Raw genomic sequence first — 23,904 nt, forward strand, 5'->3', positions numbered from 1 at the left:
CAACCTTCTTTCATTCCACTGGCAATTTTCTGACCTCCAAACTGAAGCCTGGAGCCCTGAATTCTGCTCATGGGTGAGTAATCACGACAAGCCCATAGCAGAACCTATCCCCAAACTACAAATACATCATCTTCAGCATTGTAAATCAAAGCCTCAAAAAGCATCATTTAGCCTGCAGCTAAAATGGCTTGTTTATCAGATGGTGCCTGGTTTAACGTGAAGCAGTCCCTTGTAAATCTCTGGGACCTTTTACAGCATATACTTAAGCAAGCACATCGGCTCCTGGGAGGCTTTCTGGGAGCTTTAATGACTGTGGGCTGCTAAAAGATCCAGGCCTTGGTTTAGCTAAAGTGGCCATGGGTACAGTTTGGCTCCATTTTGTAAACTCACAAAGATAAGGCGTCTGCAGTCTCCAAAGGGAGATCGAGCATTTGTTTCTTGGGGAATCTTTATATCCAAAGTGTTAATGTTCTTGTGGCTTTGGATATTTTGACCTTTCGTCTGCTAACTTTTGATTTACTGAGGAAGAGAGTTCTTCCTCTTAGCTTTATGGCCACTCAGGAAAGACAATGAAATGCATGTGACTCTGCAAACTCACGGAGGAAGATCTGAGCACCACACAGATACCAGACAATGGTAACATGTTCCAGTTCCCCCAGTTCCCACAGCTTCCCCAGCCACAGGCAGCGCTGTGACCTCTCTGCGGTTACAGTTAAGGCTTCTTCACCCGGGCAGCTAATACTCCAGAGTTCACCTCAGACTCTTCTAGAGGCTTGCTCACCTCAGCATTCTCCTCCTCAGAAAGGAAACAGTTGATAAATTCTGGCCATGTAGCCAGAGGTAGCAAAGGGAGATTGTCTACCAAATTCCCACTGGTTTAAAGACTTAACTGCTAAAGTCATGAATAGCGTATTGACTAAGGGTACCACCAAGGGCCCAGGCAGCCCACCAAGTGTTCTTCTGATAGGCAGTAGAAGAGCTGGGTGCCGTTCACTAATTAAAGACATCTTTTGCAATTCTTTCCTATATACCTTCTTTGTGATACAAGTTAATTAAAGTACTCTTCAAAACCCTCACCTGACATGGGAGTAGTTCCCTGGAGAAGTAAGCAGAAGCAAAGCACAGTTTGGGGGTTCTTCTCTTGTTTTCTGGCAATACTAAATTGTTTCCATGTTCTTTTTTTTTTTTTTTTTTTTTTTTTTTTTTTTTTTTTTTTTTTTTTTTTTGGTTTTTCGAGACAGGGTTTCTCTGTGTAGCTTTGTGCCTTTCCTGGGACTCACTTGGTAGCCCAGGCTGGCCTCAAACTCACAGAGATCCACCTGGCTCTGCCTCCCAAGTGTTGGGATTAAAGGCGTGCGCCACCACCGCCCGGCTTCCATGTTCATTTTATAGCGATCCTGTCTGAGTTTTGAAACACGGCCTTTTATCGCTCACACCGTTCCCTGTCTTGCACAGACATTACGCTTTTGCCTTTGCCTCCATTCGGGGCTTAGCATTTTGTCTGAGGGTCTTAACTGTTTGTGGTTGCTAATGTTTCCACCACTCTCTAAGTAAGCACACTGCTGTGGGGACACTCTTCTCCTCTTGGCATCGTTTGGAGGAAGGCCATTCAAGCCGGGGACTCCTGAGGATAAGTATACAATACTTGTCATAAAAGCTAAAAATATGTGCACCTGTTGCAGCCTGCTGAAATCACAAGCTGGCACGGCACTTGGGAAATAAAGCGGAGTGACTCATATGCTTCCTGCAAATAGACTTTAGACATTTCTTCCCCCAAACCCAGCTCTGAGAGGCGCTTTGTAAAACCTAGGCAAATTAGAAGGCAGATGATGCCGCTGAGTCCTTGAATGGTTTTTTTGTTTTGTTTTGTTTTGTTTTGTTTTTTAAGGGAGAGGACTCTCTTCCTTTGTGTAGCTAGTAACCACGCTTTTAGACACCTTTCTTATAGTCCCCCGAATCATAAGGCATCATAAGGGGATCCTCTCAGGCTGTAGTGACATCACACAAAACGTAGTCCATTCATTAATTGATGTAACAAATTCACTGGTCTTAATGGAGTACATGGTTTTGTAAGAGCGTCCATCAGCCTTTGGTCACCACACCTCTTGTGGCTCACCATTGAGGGGATTACAGTGTGTGGTAACTGGTCTGTTGTTTTCAAGCCTGTGAGCATAGTACATCATGGCCGGAGCTCATTGGAAAAGGTTGCTCTCTTCATGGAAGCCAGGGAGCCAAAAAAAGGGGACAGGGAATTGGCCATAGTCCCAATATCTCCTTCAAGAACATGCCCTCCACACCCCCACCCCCGTAGCTTAAATTCCACCTCCTAAAGCTTCACCCTCTGCCCAAAGTATCACCCGACAACCAAGCTTTTAACATGTGAGCCTTTGGGAGACATTCTCAGTCCAAACTGTAGCAGTAAAGGATCACATTCTTCAATAAAAATAACAGAAGTATAAAGCTGCAGTGAGACAAGAGCTTCAGAGAAGGCGTCCAGAATACTTATGAACGTCTGAAAAGAAGAGGGAGTCTGCCTACTTCAAACAATCTGGAACAGCTCACCCACAAAGATGGCACCAGGACCAGAGGGATAAGGGGTAATTCTAGGCCAACGGTAACTCTCTAATGAAGACCAGCATGTTCCAAAGCCTGTAAAGGAGAGAATTCCAAGGAGACCAGTCTAACCACATGGATGACTATAAGAGGAGCCTGGTGCAAGTTAAGCTTGGGCCTTACAGTCCTTCTCAGTTTATATCCAAGGAGTTTGTGCTGTTCTTCTGAGCCATGGGAGTCACTGAAGGGTTCTGAGTAGAAATTAACACAAGTGAGGTTGCAGTTTGAACAGTCTTCAGTAGCTTTCAGGTAGAAGAAGATTGGAGACCACCAGGAGTCATCTCTGTGAAGACATACATTAAAAGGGAGCTGTAAAATTCCAGGCAAAAGGCAGGGAGATGGGGGTCACAGGTGGTGATGGTGGAGCTTCAGGGAAGGCAGACAGATTAGAGACATAGACAAAGGTAAAAATCAATAAAATTCTGTGATCTGATATTTAAGATGCAGACAGAGATGCGTGTCGGGCATCGTTCCTAAGCGTCTTTTGTGTAAACTGAATGACTAGAGGTGTCATTTTGTATCCTAGGCCAGACTGAAAACGGGACCAGGGTTGGGAACAGAGAAGAGTCTGAGATATGGTAGGTTGCAGATAGCTCCAAAACATCTAGGGACGTCAGGTGGGCAGCTTGGTAAAATGGCCTGAAGCTCCAGAGCTCTCAGAGCTAGAGACGTAACAGAGACACATGTGGAGCTGGGCACTGAAGCCATGTATATTTTGGTGTTTTCTGGTGTTGCCATAACAAGCCAACACAAGCATGGCAGCTTAAACAACAAAACATTATTCTCTCACACTTCCTTAGGCTTGAAGTTCAAAATCAAGAGTGTTTTGGAGTCGTCTCTTCCCAAAGACTCTGAAAAGACTGCTTCCCTATATGTCTGCCTTCTCTTGGCATCCTGTGATCCTAGACATTGCGGACTCATAACCAACCCCCTCCAATCTGCCTGTGTCCTCTTTCTCTGTGTGTCTCTCCCTTTCACTTGTCTCTTATAAGACCCTTGCCATTATTTTCAGGATCCACTCATACAATCCAGAATGGCCTCATGTTCTAGTTAGAACATCTGCAAACACTCTTCTGCCAAACAAGGTCACATTCATAGGTCCTGAAGACTGGAATGTAGACGTATGTTTTGGGGAGTTACCTTTTCAAGACACTATAGCATGCATTTGTTATATGAATGAGATCATCCAAAGAGACCAAAGGAGAGAAACTAACTTGAATTTGTGCCTAGAGAAACTCCAATGCTTATTTGGTTTGCTGTGTTGGAAACCATTATGTGACAACCACATCCATTGATTAAAAATTCCTTGGGAGGCTGCGATAACCATCAATTAGAACCAAATTCCCCCATAACTCATCATTCTCCTACTGTTGTTGCTTGTTCTTATTGTTCCTTGCTTTTATACACTCTCCTTCAATCCGTTTTCTCAAGTTTTTCTGTCTAGTACACTTAGCACCTAATTAGCACTCTTGGGACTGGGGCAATGGCCTAGCGGTTAAGAGTGCTTGTTGCTTTTCCTCAGTTCGGTTCTCAAAATCCATGCTGGGTGGCTCACAACTTCCTGTAGCTCAAGTTTCCAAAGACCTGGTGCCCTCTTTTAGCCTCCATGGTCACCTGCACACACACACACACACACACACACACACACACACACACACACACACTTAAACAAATAAATAAAAATTTAACACACTCATTAATTACTCTCTAGAACATTCTATATATGTATATATATATATGTGTGTGTGTGTGTATGTGTGTGTGTGTGTGTGTGTGTGTGTGTATATTAGTCAGTATGCTTTGTTTCTATCTCCCTCGTTTTTCCCCTCAGATCATTCACTACAACCCTGAACACATGATATATCTAATGGATACTTACTGATAACACAGTATTAGCTTTCTATTATTAATTTTCTTGTATTTCTAGCAAGCTCTGAACTTAGTAGCCTGAAACAACAATAATTTATTTTTTCACATGAACTAACTTAGAAGCTAGGTCACTAGCTAGGTCACTAACATGAATGTATGGACAAAGCTGTCCTCCTTCCTGAATGTTCTAGGGAAATCCCTTTTCTGCCTTGTCAAGTCCCTTGCTCCCTGCCCCATGGCTCCATTCTTCCAGCTTCAGAGCCAACAACAGTGAGTCCTACTCACATCTCTTTGCTCTGACCTTCTCTTCTTCCTCTTCCATTCACAATCTGTGATGAAGTTAGACCTACAGATGATCCAGGCAAACTTCTTGTATTAGTTACTGTGGGGGGTTTGAATGAGGAATGCAGGGAAACCTGTGATAGGCACCTGTCCTTCACGGACTCAGAAAATTCCACACATAGCCCTTTGACAACATATGGGAAACCACTCAGACAGCTTGTCCCCCTCCACTTAAGGAAGCTCCCCCTTTGATTTTGCATCCCTACTTTCTGTTCTAAGGGGAGAACTGGAGGAAGTTCTGAGTCGAACATTAGTTCTTAAAGATTGTAATTTAAGCTGTGCTTACGTTGAGCAACATCAATCAATTAATGAGTTACTACTGAAAAACCTGGGCCTTTCCATTCTAAACACCCATGCTGTCTTAACAATACTGCTTTCAGTGTATGGTGAGTAGCACATGCTTATAATATGGCACTGGATTCAAGTCTTATCATTTATTGTGTTAACTACAATGCCTACTTCTGCTACTGTGTTTGGCTCCATTCATCTGGAACTCATAAGACATACACAAGTAAAGATGTTTTCTTGGACACCTACTCTGTGCCTAGTATTATCTTTCTTCAGAATAATAAATATATGGCCTCTTCTGGTTGAGTTAAGCCTGGGAGACAAGGCTACTCCACAGTGAAGTTCTGAAGTACATGAAACATGTGAACACTATAGAAAGTGCTGGATGAGAGGGAACAATCATCATTGTGTCATTGGTGTGACAGTACCTCTACAAAGTGACCACATGTCATTTAGGTAAATAAAAATTTATTTATGAATGAATACTACAGAGGATCCTGGAGAGAGCAAGGAGACATTTGCTTGATCAGGTAGGGATCCTTCATTGTTCTCCATGATGGAGACAAGAAGGGCATGTCATGATACTTCTCTATATTCATTCCTAAATCAGAGCAATCTATGATAAAGTGGACCCAGAACTCAACAGCTGAAGGAAAGTTCTGCTGGGAAGACTTTGAACATGCTACTAAAATGGGTAGAATTTTTGAAAGCATGTGTACAAAGTAGTGCTATTATTCTTAAACATACATACAGATACATATTGTCCTGGTTGGGTTGTTTATTTTTGTTTTGTTTTGTTTTTTGTTTTTTTTGTTTTTGTTTTTCTTTTGGTCAACTTGATATGAGGTAAATTTATCTGGGAAGAGGGAACCTCAATTGAAAAAAAAAACCCTCCATCCAAATTGCCTATAGGCAAGTTGGCAGGGCATTTTGGGGCCCAAACCACTGTGAGTCGTCACCACCACTGGGCAGGTGGCCTTGAGGTATATAAAACAGCAGGGTAAGCAAACCATAGGGAGCAAGCCAGTAAACAGCACTCCTCCATGGCTTCTGCTCCATTCTTGCCTCCAGGTTCTGGCTTTGAGGTCCTGCTCTGACTTCCTCTGACGCTGGACTGTGATGTGGAAATGTAAGTCAAATACACCAAACAAAGCAATTTCCCAAATTGTGTTTTGGCCACGGTGTTTTATCACGGCAAGAGAACCCCTAACATACTGTGCTGGAGAGTTTTATGTCAACTTGACACAAGCTAGTGTTATCTAGAGGAGGGAACCTCAAATGAGAACATTCCTCCATAACATCTGGCTGGAGGGTATTTTCCTATTTGGTGATCAATGGGGGAGGGCCCAGTCAATGGTAGATGGGGCTATCCCTGGGCTGGTGGTCCTGGGTTCTATAAGAAAGCAGGCTGAGAATGATATGGAAGTAAACCAGTAAGCATCACCCCTCTATGGCCTCTGCATCAGCTCCAGCCTCCAGGCTCCTGCACTGTTTGGGTTCCTGTTCTGACTTCCTTTGTTGATGAACAGGGATATGGAAGTGTCAGCCAAATAAACCCTTTACTCCCCAACTTCCTTTTTTGGTCATGGTGCTTCATCATGCCTGACTAAGACACACACACACACACACACACACACACACACACACACACACACACTTTTAGATTAACATAAGAAGAGAGTTTGAACGCAAAAAAAAATACACATGCAGACAAAGACTCTAGAATCCACTGGATCCTTATGACACCAGCATCTAAAGCAACTTTCCTGCCCTTGGGTGCATCAATAGTTGTGTGCACACATGCGTGGAGGGTGTACACACACACAGGGAGTGGCTAGAAACATATGCACCTTCATCAGAAAAGCACAGTCTGAACGTTTTCCAACTGTGCCAAGCCCAGGGACTGCCAGGGGAAGGGGTGGTGTAGGCATGGAGGCTATTAGCACCCAGGGCTATCGGGAGAACAGGCAGCTAGTTCCAAGGCGGAAGGACAGAACTGGTAGAAAAACTGGGGATGGTGCTGAGGGGCGACAATGGCTACTGTTCTGTCTCTGAAGCTTTCCTGAATCAACGCATTTTCTCCTCTCTGGTATTTTTGGCTTTGTAAAGTCCCCAATGGTAAGATACTCTGTTTTGAAGCCTCATAGATCACCCCGCCTGAGGACAGCTAAGGGAGTGGAGGGCTCTCATGGCTGCCTCCGTTGAATGGAGTTTATGAGTCATTACTGGCTCACAAAAGAATCACCCATCTGTGCAGACTGGGTAAAAAGGGGCTCACTGAAGAGAGCTGACATGGGCTGATGCCTGGTCATGGGCTTTCTGTGCAAGCTGAGCTGAAGGCCAGAGTCATCAGCTCGGCCTCAGCTTCCCAGCGCTGAGGTCATTCCACAATGTTCTAAAGCAGGCTGGGGCAGGTTGGCGGTGCCAATGTTTGAATCCTCTCTAAAAGCCATCTATCCATGGCTTCTGTGCCAGGGGCACCACCCATTGTATGATAATCCTGTTGGCCAGGATTTTCAACCCACTTCCAAAACAGTTTGATGATCACAGCATAATTTGTCAGGCCCACTGTCGGGATTACAATACCTATTGTACATATAGCCGTTGTAGAGATGTCTAAGTCAGCAACAATATACCTAATATTCAACTATAAACATACTCTGTGCCAGAAATTGGGCTAAGTGCTTTTACTTATTCAATTTTAATTAATTCTCAGAGTAATTCCAGAAAATGGTTTCTGTGTGATTATTAGACCCATTTCACAGAACAACGAAAAAAGAATTACCCACTCTTATCCAAAGTCATCCCTCTTAGCTAAAGTTACCCAGTTAATAGAAAAAAGGGGAGGCACACTAACTGTAATGGTTAATATTTGATGTTAACTTGACAGGATCTACAATCACCCCATAGAAAAGCCTTTGGACTTGCCTATGAGATACTATGCAGATTAAGTTAACTGAAGTGAGCAGGTGCACCCTAAATGTGGGTGGTACCACTCAATGAGCTGCGGGATCCCAAACTGAATCAAAAGGAGGAAATGCCTTGGCATCCATCCATCTCCATTTCTGACCGTGGATGTAATATGAGTGACAAGCCACCTTGACCTCCTGTTGTTATGACTTCACTATTAAGATGGACTATTGCCTTGATCTGTGGGCCGAAATAAACCCTTGCTCCTTTACGTTGCCTTTGTCAAGGTATTCTATCACAGCAATGAGTAAGTAACTGATACACACTCTCTGTCATCATTAGGTTTCTATTGCTGTGATAAGCACCAATGACCAAAAGCAACTCGGGGGATAAAGGATTTATTTCATCTCACACTTCCAGGTAACAGTCCATCACTGAAGGAAGATGAACTTAAGCCAGGAATCTGGAGGCAGGAACTGAAGAAGACTATGGAGGAGTGCTGCTTACTGACTTGCCCACTCATGGTTTGCTCAGCCTGCTCATATATCTTATATCCCAAGCTCACCTGCCTAGGGGTGGCACCACCCACAGTGGACTGGGCTCTCCCCCATCAATCTGCAATCAATAAAATGCCTTCACATACTTGCCTACAGTCCAATATGATGGAGACAGCTCTTCAGTTGAGAATCTCTCTTTCCAATATGTCTAGGTTTGTGTCAAGTTGACAAAGTAGCCAGTGTACTCTGTAACATTGGTAGAAGGAGTACCAGCTCATAGCTTTCTCCCCAGCCACTGAGTGAGTTCGTACAGGGTGTGGAGAGGGGTGCAGGGTCGCACGGCTCCTGAACACAGGACTCTATTCTTAGGTATGCTATACATAGAATGCTATTCAAAAGCAACAGACAGAGCAAAATGGATTTGGAGTTCAACAAGTTGGGCTTGAGACCCAACAGTGCAGCCTCATGAGTTTTGAAAAAATTTAAATCTGGCTCAATCTAGTCTTGTCCCATATTAAAAGCAGGGTTAACTGTTAAGAAAAAATGTTGTCTGTGCATTTCTGATTCATTAACACACAGCTCAGTCCCATCTTGGTCCGGACACACTGTCATCCAGAATGCCTTCTAAAAGCATTCTCAAAGCCTTTGTGTGTTGTCTTTCTTCATTCAAGTCATGCCAGGAATAAATGGAACTAAGTCATCTTGAAATTTTAAACTTAGAAACTAAGATGTCTTAAGAGGCCGGGAGGACACTGTGAGCTGTAGATGGGACCCGTCCAAAGCTGTAAGCGTGAGTGTGCTCAGAGGCTTAGTCCAGGGATGAACCTTGTCACAGTTCAAAGGCAGACTTGCCTGAAAACTCTCTGTGGAGCCTGGACTTGCACTCCTTGCCCTCTATACAAATATCACAGATACTTCACAGCATATGGGAGTAAAGACTGGTGGGTTGCTTAAGTTGTGCTTTTCAGGTTAGAATCCAAAGTTTGTTTGGATATACTCCTCCAGTATTGAAAGAGTCCAAGGTGTGGTTTTAATGAGAGTACTGAACTAAATGAATCTACCATATCCCCCGGACAATCACCTTCAAAGTACCCCCAGATCCCTCAGGGGTACCATGCAGTGCTCACTGCCATCTACACTGTGTTCAGGGAACTGTAGTAGGTCTGAGGCTGTCTATCTGCTCAGGACACAAGCCCGTGTCAGTTGATACAAGAAACTGAGAAGCCTGAGGAAGGCTTTGGGGTCCCAGAAGGCCAAAGCAACATCAAATCTGAGTGCTCTGTGACTAGAGAAGCTCTGTTGAGCTCTCTGTGGAAGGCTGAAGTTATATTTTATCCAGCCTTTGAGCCAGACAGTTCTGAATATTTCCACTGCTCCAGAGGCAAAGCCCTCCTGACTGTCAAATTCAATCTGTAAGGAGAGAAAAAACATTAGAGAGTGCATGTTCATGTGAGAGCAAGTGAATGTGTGTGTGTGTGTGTGTGTGTGTGTGTGTGTGTGTGTGTGTGTATGTATGTATGTATGTGCACACACGCGCTCATGTGCACATGCATGTGTATACCAGGAGTCGGCTTCAGCTGTTGATCCTCACACACCATCTGCTTTGTTTTTTTGAGACAGGCTCTCCCTGGGAAGTGAGGTCTTCCAAGTTCATTAAGCTGGCTGGTCAACAAGACCCAAAGGTCCACCTGTCCCTGCTACTCCGGCACTAGGCACTAGGGTTACAAGTGGCCGCTAACATGACTGTTTTTTATGGGAATGCTGGGGGTTGATCTCAGGTTCTCAAACTTTTCGTGGCTGACACTTACCAAATGAGCTATCTCCTCAGCCTCTGACCTAGAGTTTTTTAATGAGAAGGAATAAGGTTATGTATGTATTTTATAAGCAATTAACAATTTAGGTAGTGGTGAGGGCAGAGGCATTCAATGCCCTAACAGCTTCCTAAGCACACAGTGTTAATCAAACAATATCAGCCATGGAGAGGGAAGGAAGAGGAAGAGACACCACGGAAGGGCTAATGTATTGCTGATTATTGTTTTTGTTTTTTCAGACAAAGTCTTGGCTGTGTAGCACAAGTTAGTTTCAAAACTCGCTACACAGCTGAGGCTGACCTCAAACTCATGATCCTCCTGCCTCAGCCTCCAGAGTCCTAGGATTACAGGAATGAGCCACCATTATCACACTGATTTGAATTTTTAACCAAAAAATTTAAAAGGCTTGAAATCTCTAAATTCTTTTAGGAGGTATATTTCTCTTAAAGTTCTTTTTTTAAGGCATATTTTTCTACTAGAAAGAAAATCAAGCCACTTTTTATCAGGGACCACTGAGAAAAAACTCACCCACCGTATTCATTTTTCCTTTGCGCGGTCAGGGATCCGGATGCTAACAGTGGTCTCCAGCTAGGGCCTTGAACATTAACTCCTCTTTGGGCCTGTCTCCTTCAGAATCACTGTGTAATGAAAACAGGCCAGTGCCATGCCCACCTCCAATAAAAACAGACAGGAAACACCACCCACACTCTCCAAGCTCCTGGGATCGCTTTCCTTCTGACTCTCCAGACTTTAAAAAGCATAATTCCTCCCTCTAAGAACTGTTTAAGAAATGTTAGGGTAAAAATGTTCAGGCTAGGTGAGGTAGAGCACACTCTGGGAGTGTGCTGAGGGAGCAGAGCAGAGAATTCAAGACCAACCTAGGTTACATAGCAAAACCCTACTTCAAAACAGCAGGGGCAGAGGAGAGGGAGGGGATCACCTTCTTGTGTTCTAAATGAGAAATGCAGTTTTATGTGGCCAAGACTTTGAGGATACTGCCTAAGATGGTCAGGAACAAAGAAACCATGGCCTACAGCCAGGGTGACATGATTTTGAGCAAATTATATCATCTTTCATCTCTCATAGCTAATTATCTATTTCTATGTATATTAGCAACTTTTTTTTCTTTCATTTTTTTCTCAGAACAGAGTTCTTCTGTATACCCCTGGCTCTTTCTATAGACCAGGCTGGCCTCAAACTCAGAGATCCAGATCCACCTGTCTCTGCCTCCCGAGTGCTGGGATTAAAGGTGTGCACCACCACTGCCCAGTTATTAGTTACTTTTTAATTACTGTAACAAACTGCTATGACAAAGACAATTTAGAAAGGAGTTTAATTGGGCTATGGTTTCAGAGGGCTGGTGTCCATAATGGCAAAGGCATTGTGGCAGGAATAGCTGAGAGCTCGCATCTTGATCCAAAATTAGAAGGCAACTAGGAAACTGGGGATAGGTCTAGTCTTTTGAAACCTCAAAGGCCACCCCAATGACACAGTCCCTCTAACAAAGTCACACCTCCTTTCCAACAACTGAGCCTATGGGGGCCATTTACATTCAAACCACCATACTGTGTAAAAAAAAAAAAAATCACTACAGATTTGGCAACCTGGAACCATACCCACTTTTGGTCTCATAGTTTCTGTGGACAAGGAATCCAGTCTTCCTCAGCTGGGTCCTCTGCTCGGTACTTCTCACAAGACTCAGTCAAGGGTCCAGCTACACCTAAGGTGTCACCTGAAGAATAAAAAGAGGAAGCCTTTCTTCCAAGGCTGTTATGCTGACTTGGTTTCTAAGTGATGGCTTTAAGCCTGTGTCACAGGTCTGTGATTGAAGAGGTCTTGCTGAGAATCATTTTGAGGGTGGCCATGGTTTAAGGTACATAAAATGTCTGCTTTACGGAAAGAATAGTTATATTTGTTAACACAGAGACCTTCACAGCACAGTAATTTGTTTCATAAGCTGACAAGGGAAAGAATCTGACCCCAAGACAGAAGCCACACTCTTACATAGCACAGTCATAGACATGCCATGCCATCACTGTTGCTGTATTCCACTGATTGTGAGCATGTCACTGAGCCAGCCTACAATCCAGGAGAGATATTACACAAGACATAATTAGCAAGAAATTGGGAATATTAGGGCTATCTCAATCTATGTCTTTCACATCTTGAATTTGTAACAGATGGATATCTGAGATCTCCATTTCACAAGACTGTTTCAGGAATTAAGTGTGCTTATCTATACAAAGAGAGCAGAAAAGTGCCTGGCACACAGCAAGTTGGCAATAAATGCCAACTACCATTACCATTCATTGTATCTTTCTTTTTCTTACCATTTTATTACTATATGGTATAAGCCAACCTCTCCTGGTTTTTCATTAATCCACAAAATAAACATTGTAGGGAAAGTACTAAAGTCAGGCGTGGCAGAGCCAGCTGACTGGCATAGATGTTATCCATACTACCCCGACATACACCTGAAAACTCAGAAGTGCCAATGAAAATGGAGGTAGAAGTCTTTCTGGTTAAAAGAGGAGGGTCGTCGTGCTTCATGATGGGAATCTAGATCTCAAATGCTGTGGCCATCCTCTCAAAAACAACTACTTACTTAATCTTTAAATGATGAGTCTACTTTCTGTTTTCCAGTATTATCCTAATCACAAGTTTATTTAAAATAACCAGAGGGCCAGTGAGATAGCTTATCAGGTAAAGGCATTTGCCCCCAAGATGGTCTGAGTTCAATCCCCAGAACTCAGATGGTGGAAAGAGAGAAGAACCAGTTCCCACAAGTTGTCTTCTGATCTCCACATGTGTGTCCTCACACCAACCTGCCCACACCCACTACTAAATAAACCTATAAATCTATGAATATATTTTTTAAAAAGAACCTGAGGGTGCAGCCTTGCCTTCACCCACAGCACATTTAGGAGACACAAATTCCTAGTCTCGCTCCTACTTGGAGTTGAGTGGTGGCTGTGGAGTTGATCTGCCTTCTGTTAAGAAAGTCCACTGTGTAAAAGTCCAAGTCTTGGATTTTGCCAAGTTTACACGGATAATAAGTGTATTCATTTCCACGAACAGCGTTCACAGTCAGTCTCTCTCACACACTGTACTCCTTGAAGCATTTTTGAGGCAAGTGAGTACATCAGTGACTTCAGGGCCAAGAAGGAAAACCGAGTTAGGCATGCATACAAGTAATGATTAGATATTAAACAAAGAATGAAATAAAGAAACCCCAAAGTCATCATAAAGGGAATTCTTTTTTTGTCTACAATAGATACAGGGAGTTTGGCCCATTTCATTTGCTTGTACAGACTATGAAATCCTGGAGCTAAATCAACCACGTTGCAGGCACTTTTGAAGTCCTGACATTTTGTCTGATGTCAGCCATAAGGCAAACCTAGCACATGCTTGCTGAGTGACTAAATGTCGGATGCTCAACTGATAGGTTGTTAGACTGACTTATTGACCAGCAGAATGATGTTGTCTGAAAGGTCAAAAGTGCTGGTTTTTAAGTATGATCATTGTTCTCAAAATATACATGCATTTGTGCGCTGATCAATAAATACAGAGTTCAGCAAATAATGCTATAATGTATAGTCATCCATATGCAAAGAAGTGAACCTCGAGCTGGATCTCACACCTTGTACAGTCATTAACTCCAACTGTATCATAGACCTAAAGGTAAAATGGAAAACTACAAAACACTATAAAATTTTTATGGTGGGGTAGCTAAGGAAGCCTTAGACATGTCAAATAAAACAAGACCCATAAAAGAAAAAAAATAGACTTCAAGATTTTAAAAACTTTGCTGGTTGAAAATTAAAAGGTAAATCACAAGCTCAGCAAAGGACTTTGTATTAGTTATTTTTATGTTGCTATGACAGAATACTCTGCCAAAAGGCAGCTTGGGGAAGAATGGGTTTATTTTGTCTTACAGTTCCTACAGTTCCAGAAAGGTAGAGCTCATCACAGTGGGGAAGGCCTTACCACTGGAACATGAGGTTGGCCAGGCAACCAGGAAGCCGAGTGATCATAATTGATTCACAGGCAGGAAGCAGAGAGAGAGGGCAAGACGTGAGAACAGACTATAAAAACCTAAAAGCCTGTGCCGCGTGATGTACTTCCTCCAGCAAAGCTCTATCTCCTAAAGGCCCCATAGTCTTCCCCAACGACTGCACCAACTAGGAACCAAGTGTTCAGACACGTGAGCTTTCAGGTACCCTTCTCATCCAAACCACCACGGACTTATCCCCAAAGTATGTAAAAGACTCCAAAACTTAACGATGTGGAAACAAAACAGTTGAAAGTGGTCGAAAGGCTAGAGCGTCACTTTACCAAAGAAAGCCTAAGTAAGTGCAGGTCAACATGGTCAGCCCCTGGCATGCAAATGAAAGCCACGTTGAGAAACCTCTGCACATCTACTAAAATGGTTGAGAGTAAGACCATACAATCAATACAGAGTGCTGCTGAAGACCCAGCTACCGGGGCTCCCGTCCGCTGCTGGCAGAGATGCAAACGGTGGGACTACTCTGGAAAACAGGCAGCTCCTCATAAACTTAAACATGCACTTACTGTTTAGTCTAGCAGGCTAATCCCAAGGATGAGAAGGCAGTCGAGGCTTCCAGATTCACACACCTGGCTACCAATTACTAGATGCATGATCTGTGAAAGGTCATTCTCCTCCTCTGAACCATCATGCTCCCATATACACGGCGCCCGTTCCCCCATGAGTTCACATTCTGATGACAACAGGGGTGAATTTCCCTTCACCTTGCACAGCCCCCACCTCGGTAGTATTTACTTCCCCTCTCCTCATCTTCACACGAGAAGGGATTCATACAAAAAGGCGTTTCACAATAGTTCCTCACACCCATATGGTTGGGTGTGATACTTTATAATAACTTTATAGCAAATCTATGTGAAAATAAAAGTTGTAAAGTCGGCCTGAGCAAAAAGAAGCAGTTCACAAGGAGGAACAAAGTAAGATCATAATACTTCTTGACAGAAACCACGTAGGCCAGAACCTCGGTCTTCAAAGGGATGAGAAAAGAGAGCTGCAACCTACATTTCTAGAACTATCAAGGACATCTTCAAGTATTAAGGTAAAATATAAAGACCTTCTCAGACAAACCAAGTTTGTAGAATTTCTTACCAGCAGGTCTTTAAGATCCACAGAAGTTCCTTTAATGTGGAATATTTTTAAAAAACGATGCAAGAAGGAAATTTGGATTTGAAAAGGCAACAAATAGACCTAGACCCTCTACATATACGTGGCAGTTATGTAGCTTAGTCTACTTGTGGGACCCCAACAGTGGAAGTAGGGCCTGTCCCTAACGCTTTGGTTGGCTTTTGGGACCTCATTGCTCATACTGGGTTGCCTTACCCAGCTTTAATACATAGGGAGGTTTTATTCTCACCACAACTTGATATGCCATGCTTTGTCGATACCTGTGGGAGGCCTGCCCCTTCTGAACAGAAACAGAGGAGGAGCCAGAATCGGGGGTCAGAGGAGTGGGGGAGGGTATGTGAGGAGAGGAGGGATGGGAAACTTTGATCAAAATATAAATTTAATTTTTAAAAAAGGCAACAAATATATGAAAATACATAGAATGTATTTTGTTTATTTTTGATCTCTGTGAAAGATCATTGACTGTTCACAAGCAGGCAATGTAGTGTGGCATTTTGAATATGTACAGCATCAAAGTCTGTAACAGCAAAAGCACAAAGAACAGGTGAGTGGAGCGCAGGAAGTAGTGGTGGGGAAACATGTGGAGGAGGACCCGCAGGAAGGACCTGCGGATGGGCTGTGAGGGGAAACATGTGGAGGAGGACCCGCAGGAAGGACCTGCGGATGGGCTGTGAGGGGAAACATGTGGAGGAGGACCCGCAGGAAGGACCTGCGGATGGGCTGTGAGGGGGAAACAGGTGGAGGGGGACCCGCAGGAAGGACCTGCGGATGGGCTGTGATGGGGGAAACATGTGGAGGAGGACCCGCAGGAAGGACCTGCGGATGGGCTGTGAGGGGGAAACAGGTGGAGGGGGACCCGCAGGAAGGACCTGCGGATGGGCTGTGAGGGGGGAAAGGTGGAGGGGGACCCGCAGGAAGGACCTGCGGATGGGCTGTGAGGGGAAACAGGTGGAGGGGGACCCGCAGGAAGGACCTGCGGATGGGCTGTGAGGGGGGAAAGGTGGAGGGGGACCCGCAGGAAGGACCTGCGGATGGGCTGTGAGGGGAAACAGGTGGAGGGGGACCCGCAGGAAGGACCTGCGGATGGGCTGTGATGGCTGAATGCAGAAACCTAGAATCCTAGAACCACCACCCCAAAAATCAAATGATAGGGGAGGATGGCAGACAACCTGCTCTGTCGCTTTTTGCCTTATTCCTGCGAAGCAGGGTCTCTCACTGAACTCAGAGCTAGGCTGGTGTCCAGGCAGCCTCAGGGATCCTCCTGTCTCTGCCCCTGACAGCACTGGGGTTACAGAAGTGTGGGGTCACATCTGGCTTTTCCATAGATGCTTGGACCCAAACTCAGGCTTGCAGAGCAGGCCTCCTCCTCATTGAACCATCTCTCAAACTTTGTGACTTTCTTTTCTGAAAAAGGAAGTCCCACTTAAGTCTTCTCAGGAAATGTGTTTGCTGGGGTAGTCTGTCGGGGGTTTGCTCTTGTTCAAGTTCAGCTCAGGACATTCTAGCATGAAGACAGCCTGAGTGCAGGACTCAGGCTTCCAAGCTGCTCCTAGAACATCCTGGAAAAGTTCCATGGGAGGTGGGAGGCCTGAAACAGTTTTTACCAGATACTCAACATAATGTTTATGGAGGACTTGCTTTGCCACAGATGCTGGGAATACAAAAGGAATATCTCCTACTCTCTTGAGAGTCCCATGTAAGTGTGTAGAAATAAACAGTCACTTAGCAACTAAATAAATGACCCAAATAGTCACAGAGAGTGACATGCATTGCATAAACACTAATGGATTAATAGAACCTAAATAAAAATTCACTTCAGCAATGCTTTCCTCCCAATGGCTCTTCAAGTTTAAGTTATTATTATTTCCTGCTATTGTCTTTTTATTCCCTACTTTCCACAAGAAATCTAAACCTTTTTTTTTTTTTAATGAGGGAACTCTATGTTTAGAGCTACCTCAAACTATAATTTTCTTTTTGTGTGTGTGGTTTTCAATGGCTTTCAACAGTTTCAAACGAGGGCTGAAGACGTGCTGTGTTTTGGTATAGCGCCTGCCTTAAAGGCCCTGGGTTCCATTCCCAGCACTACCGAATTAGGTGAGGCGGTGCATGCCTCTGATTCCAGCACTTAGGAGGTGCAAGCAAGAGAAGCAGAGATTCAAGGCCATTCTTGGTTGCATAGCGAATTCAAGGCCAGCCTGAGTTACAGGAGTCCTTGCCTCAAAGACAAACTAGCAGACTTGTAAAGGCATTCTGAAACAACCTGTCATTTCTATTTCAACAGGAAGACATGGAGGAGTCCATGGGCTCCAAAGTTAGGAACCCAAAGAGGAATGTCCCAGCTCCCTTGGGACACTTTTCTTCGCTCTCAGTGCTGTGAGGGTCAGTCAGTAGGACAGGTGGAAGCCAGCACACTGGCTGAGCTGAGCAGACACCTCACCGAGCTCTCTAATGGCCTCTGACTAACACAGCAACATTGCTTATATCTAAAGGGAATTACTCTGTAAAAGTTTTCTTCCAAATCACCCTGGAAGACACTATCTTATTTAACTAAATAGTGTTGATTAAAAGCTGGAGGTGAATGCTAAGCAAGTCGCTTTGTTTGCTAGTGGCAACAATTTTTTTTGCTGCCCTAGGATTCCATCTCTGTAAATTAATGCTCTTTTTCCTGTACCTCACTGATGACTAGCAAATTATGCAAATATTTTTCCTGTGAAAGATTAGATAATGGTCTCGCTACTTCTTATAACCATGCTCTGTAAATAACCACAAGTTACAGTTTGATTTAAAATATTGTCCCTTGGCTCTCTGAGCAGTGTTTCCCATTGTTCATATTACCTGGAAAAGTAGATGCCCAGGTTTATGGATATCTTCCAACCAACCGCCTATGTGTAAGGCTTTGACTAAGCAATGGGGATTAAGTTTTGATGGAGAAAGTCAAACCATAACACAGTGTCCATAGACCTCTCCAATAGGCAGAGTAAGAAGATATTGTTTCATGTTCAGCAAAGGGGAACATCAGAATAGGAGAATTTTTAATCAGTTACGTGGATGCGATGACCACAAAATGTGGATGTCAATCAGCCTCCTTCTTTACGCCATTCCTGTGAATGTGCGGCGTGTTCATGAAGAACAAGAATAAAGATGTGGCATAAAAGAAAAAGAAAATATTGTCCTTGACCCAGGTCACCTACAAGTGCTAATGTGTTAACATTTAGATCAACTCTGTGGAATCAAATTGTATTCATAAGCACAGGATTTTTCTAAAGTAATTAAGCAATTTTGGCAAAACCTTTAATAAGAAACTGATTTAGCCCATCCTAGAAATCTATTGTTTCAACAATCGTCCTCTTTTTTACTCTCATTACTAATGCCTTTGAGATAGCACCGTTTCATCCCAGCGTCATAAGTGAAAATTAACAGAAATTTGATTCACTAATTCACAAGTACAGCTTCAAAGTCAGACTTCAGTGCGGCACAGCCATTTTAAAAGAAATCTAATGACTCAAAGTAGTTCACAATTAATCCACAAACTTGTTTGTCCTCTTTTACCCACAAGGGAGCATTTTTTTAAATGCAAATTGTTCAAATACTCTAATTGTTCCGAAAGCACATCTGATTAGCAGTGTTGATACTCATGTGCTTTCTTGTTCTATTTCCCTGGATTTTGAATTTCCTAACGGTGTGAATCACGAAACAGCACAAACCCTGGTCCCACCAGACCAATGCAACCTGAAGCTGTAAACGAGCGGTTCTCAGCTCCAGGCCATCCTGGCTCACTTGACCCCTGTCTTTCCAGCGCAGAGAAGCAGCTTGGCTGGGCTCGGCAGTGAGGGAATGAAGTGCACCCATTGCTTACGATTATTAGCTGGAGTGGAATGAGCCTCCTACTTATTATGCAGATTAGCGGAGCTCTCGGTCCCAGCATATTGTGCAGATGCGGGCTAGCAGCTGCTCTTACAGATGGCGAGTACACAACTCCATTAGGCTGGATCTATTGTCTGCTCCTGGCTTGCGTGGAGGCTGGGGGCCGACGCAGAGAAGAGAAATTGTTTCAGGACGAGATGTAAAGGCGCACACACACTCTAAAAAATCAGCACCCAGGAGACTCTTTACGCAGCAGGGCCGACAGCACTCAAATTAGAAATCTACCCTAAATAAGGACTTTCGTATGTCACAATTAAGCTTGTGTATTTTTTAAAGCAGATTAACCATTAAAATTGAGTAATATAATTCAAATTCTGCAATGCCACGCTATTAAATATTCAGATTAAAAACAAATCCTGAGAGATTCATTCAGAAATCTGCACGACATTCAGCTCCTCTGGGACCCTGTGTTTAGTTAGCTCCTTTACAAGGAGGCGAGTCTATCTTCCATAACATCAAAATGTGATGAGAAGCTGCATTACCGGAGCTTGTCCTTTTAGCATTATTATTTATATTAAGGAACATCAGAGCAATTGGTTCAAGTTAGAGTGAAAGCATGTGTAAAAAAATCTTTTTGTGGGTGAATCATTTTTTAAAAGTATTAGTAAATCACATTGCTGCATAATTTTGAGTATCGAGTAAAATAATTTGATTGCAATTTGAAGACATTAAGTGGTGTAAGGGACAGGTCTGGTTTGGTTTTTAGCCTAGGTTTGTCTTCAAGTTCTGAAGAAACCAGAACTTTCAGAATGATGGGAGGAAACTGCCAGAATGCCAGGGGCATTATTTAAACTGCCTATCAAAAGATTTGGGTTGGAGGTAACTGCCACAGATAAAAAATGGTGACTCTCATCTACTGACCAGTCAGTGCAGACAACAGAATGAAATAATTTTTAAAGCATATTTTAAAAGACATCTATAGAATCAGGTTCATCAGTGTAAGAGAAAAAGGTGAAAAACGTAAATGGATTAGTTTAGAATCATGTTTTCCAAACTTGTTTTGTATTTTTATACATTTGTATTTTATACATTTCAATTAAAATATATTTACATCACTTTCCCCCTTCCCTTTCCTCCCTCCAGCTCCTCCCAAGTCCTCTTCTTCCAATGCCTTCATGATCCCCCACTCTCAAATTGGTAGCCGTTTCTTCCCCAAATATCATTGGTATGTGTGTCCATGTATGTCTCTGGGTGTGTGTGAGTGTGTGTGTGTGTGTGTGTGTGCGTGCTGCTGAGACCATTTTTGTCAGTGATGTGTATGGTTTCAGGGCTGACCACTTTGCATTGGACAACTCATCCGAGAGAGGCAGTAATCTGTTGCCTGTAGTACCTTGTCCAGGGATGAGACCTCTGAGATGTTTCCCCCCTTAGCATGTCTATTGATATTGTCCTTGTTCAGATCTTATTTATGCAGCCATTTCTAAGAGACACTGTTTCCCAGCAGACTTATACTCTTTCTGCCCCCTCTTTTGAGAAGTTCCCTGAGCCACAGATGTGGGAGCTGTGGTGCAAGTGTATTCACTGGCATTGGGGGCCCCGTGATCTGTTGATCTCTGCATCGTGCAGTTATAGTGCTGTGTGATGGTCTCTATTTGCTGTCAAGAGGGGCTTCTTTGGTGAGGAGTGAGAGCTTTACTTGTTTGTGGGTATAAGGACAAGATTTATAATGTAGTTAGGAATTACACTGTCTAGCAAAGTGGTGGTAGCAGATTCCCTTCTAAGACCCGTGACCTCGGGGGCTGGAGAGATGGCTCAGAGGTTAAGAGCACCGACTGTTCTTCCAGAGGTCCTGAGTTCAATTCCCAGCAACCACATGGTGGCTCACAACCATCTGTAATGAGACCTGGTGCCCTCTTCTGGTCATACATGCTATATACAAAATAAATAAATAAATCTTAAAAAAAAAAAAGACCCGTGACCTCGATAGGCTTGGGAGATCCACTAGGTTTCTAGCACCAGGCAAAGTTTCCCTCCAGGTCAGTAAACCTGAAGTGTAGACAGCTGTTGGTTGCCTCCAACATGTGAGTGCCACTTACTGCACCTTTGTGAAGAGTTTGCCATAGTGATCATGGTTGTGACTCACAGGAGTCACAGCTGAGAGGAACTATTCATTGTTTCCCTCCATTGGCTGCTTGCATAGTTTTTTTCTGGCACCGTGGAAACCAGACGGAAGGAAGGAGGCTTTCAGGTCAGCACCATGTTGGATGATTACTCAAGCCCTGTGTCCTCAGTGTGCACTGTCTCCAGCAACAGGGACTCACCTTCAACCTTGGAGAGGCAACCGAGGACAGCAGCCATCATCTGTATTGTTTGGGGAGTCACTTGAACTACAATGACCAACCATTCTAAAGGTCCTTTCTTGTGTCTGGTATTGAGGGTTTTTGTTAGTGTACGGTTCTTGTGAACATCGTCAACTCTGGTGGCATGACTTCCTTTAATATGTTATATGCATACACTCATATGTATTGTGTGTGACTTTAGGTAAATAAAAACAAGATTCCCTGAGACTTTATCAGACCATCTTGGTGTTGTTTGTCCCTTCCTTACTCTCCTGCTTTGGCCTCCCCCTTCCCAATTTGGAACACCCTCTATCTCCTGATGAAGAATTATATCTTCTATCATAATAAGCATACATACATACAAGTTTTATAAAACTTGCCTCATGATCTGTTTTGATGTTTGTATTTTATTTTGTTCCTGTTTTCTAAGGCTGGTCGTAGCATGTTTGGCTCCTTGGGTTTGGACATGACGTTCTGGGCGTAAAGCAGAGCAGCTGTGATGGCTTGCATAAGGGCCTTACAGTACCAAGTCTGTTAACACTCCCTTGTGGGGGGAGAAAAGAGCCTCCCAAGACCTTCAGGGAGTCATCACAAGATGCTAGGAATTTAAGTCGAGTCCTTGTGCATGCCAAGGAAGCACGTTATTGACTGAGCCGTACTTGTTCCCCCTACACACATCTTTCTGATGAAAACTGCCTGAGTCCCGAAGCCCACTCCGTTCTATTTACTGACACACCCACAGTATGTGGCACAGTGACTTACCCAGGAGCAGGCACATACCACAGAGCTGAGGGATGAATGTTAGCACACGAAACAGTGTGCATGCTATAACAGACATGTAAACAAACAGGCACGACCCGAAGGATATGTCAATGACATGTAGTATAGAGTTAGCAAAAGCTTACTGGGAATCAGGGGCCGTGGAGCGCTCTTGAGATGGCTTGAAGAGAAAACAACAGAAAGGGAAGCATTGTAAGGGGAAAGCAGGGAGATGTGCAGACACAGAAGTGTGAGAAATCATCACAGCTGTAAACTGTGCTGCACGACCAGAAAAAATAGCATCTCAGTCGGGGAGACTGAGGACAGGGCATAGACACCAGGCTGGAGAAGAAAACCAAGCCTGGGATGTAGAGCTCCTTGGCTACGCCATTCTGAGGAAGCACCTGAACTTGAAGACGCGAAAGAATTTTCTTCAAGAAGGAAAACACAGATTTGATTCAGGCTCTCATGGTTACATAAATACAGCCATTGAGTCATTTATCACAAACTCTTAACATGTTTGTTCTCCTTTCTGGTCAGACCCAGCCCACAGCAGCAGCTTCTCTGGGTGCTGGCAGACCTTTGGCAGACCACTACTAAAGCTCAGCGCAGTAGCCGTCCTCTGAATGAGTCCAGCCATCCTTTCTGGCTCTTGACCTCCAGGCTTGAGAAAGCCTCCCTGTTGCTGACAGGAAACAGTGGTTGTGCCCCACTTTCCTCCCCAGCAAACAGGCTGCTCAAGCCAAGCCATGGGCTGACACATTCCCCAGAGAGGCAGGCACAGACTGCTCTCCACCTGGGTCTCAGGAGTTCACACATGAATTTTCAATGTCTTAGAACATCTTATGATTTGCTCTACCTAGAAGCCTACAAGATGGCTTCTCCAAATTCTTCTTGGTGCCTCTGTTCACATGTTTCTTTCCACCCCTTATTTCTATTGGCTAAACACACATACACACACACACACACACACACACACACACACACACACACACACACACACGCCAGCACAATCACATTCATTCTTATTTTATATTTGGAGTTGAGCACACTGGTCTCCCCCATGGACTGCGATCCTTGAAGGCAGGAACCAGCAGTGATTTATCTTTGACTCTCTCACATCCAAGATAGCTGATACTATAATAAATGAGAATAAATGAAATAGCATATGTGAAACCCCTGCCTACCATGCAAATGACTGGGGAAGTAATAGTTCTTAGTTCTTATTAGATGATCTTCCTCCCCCTGCTTCCTCTCTGCCTCCCTCCCCTGCTCTCTGGGAGAGAATACTTTACTTATTTCACTGGGGTTACCCATCTATCTGTTGCGTCCACCCTGTAAAAGCAGTAGGGGTACACTGGTCCTCTTTGTCTCCTCATTTTTCTCACAAGGCATCTTGTTCCTGCCATGCTTCTAGCATCGTG

At 43.8% G+C, this 23,904-nt stretch overlaps 1 long non-coding RNA gene across 1 annotated transcript; it reads right to left on the bottom strand.

Moving 5' to 3' along the window:
• Positions 1 to 1,379: 1,379 nt before the first annotated feature.
• On the bottom strand, positions 1,380 to 22,980 carry LOC143272894 (uncharacterized). The gene is made up of 3 exons (XR_013050526.1): positions 22,627 to 22,980; positions 11,951 to 12,062; positions 1,380 to 2,896 (listed from the first exon to the last, which is right to left on the bottom strand). It is a non-coding gene; the product is annotated as an uncharacterized LOC143272894 (long non-coding RNA).
• Positions 22,981 to 23,904: the final 924 nt, after the last annotated feature.

Source organism: Peromyscus maniculatus, chromosome 4 (genome assembly GCF_049852395.1).
Source record: "Peromyscus maniculatus bairdii isolate BWxNUB_F1_BW_parent chromosome 4, HU_Pman_BW_mat_3.1, whole genome shotgun sequence".
Taxonomy (NCBI): Eukaryota; Metazoa; Chordata; class Mammalia; order Rodentia; family Cricetidae; genus Peromyscus; species Peromyscus maniculatus.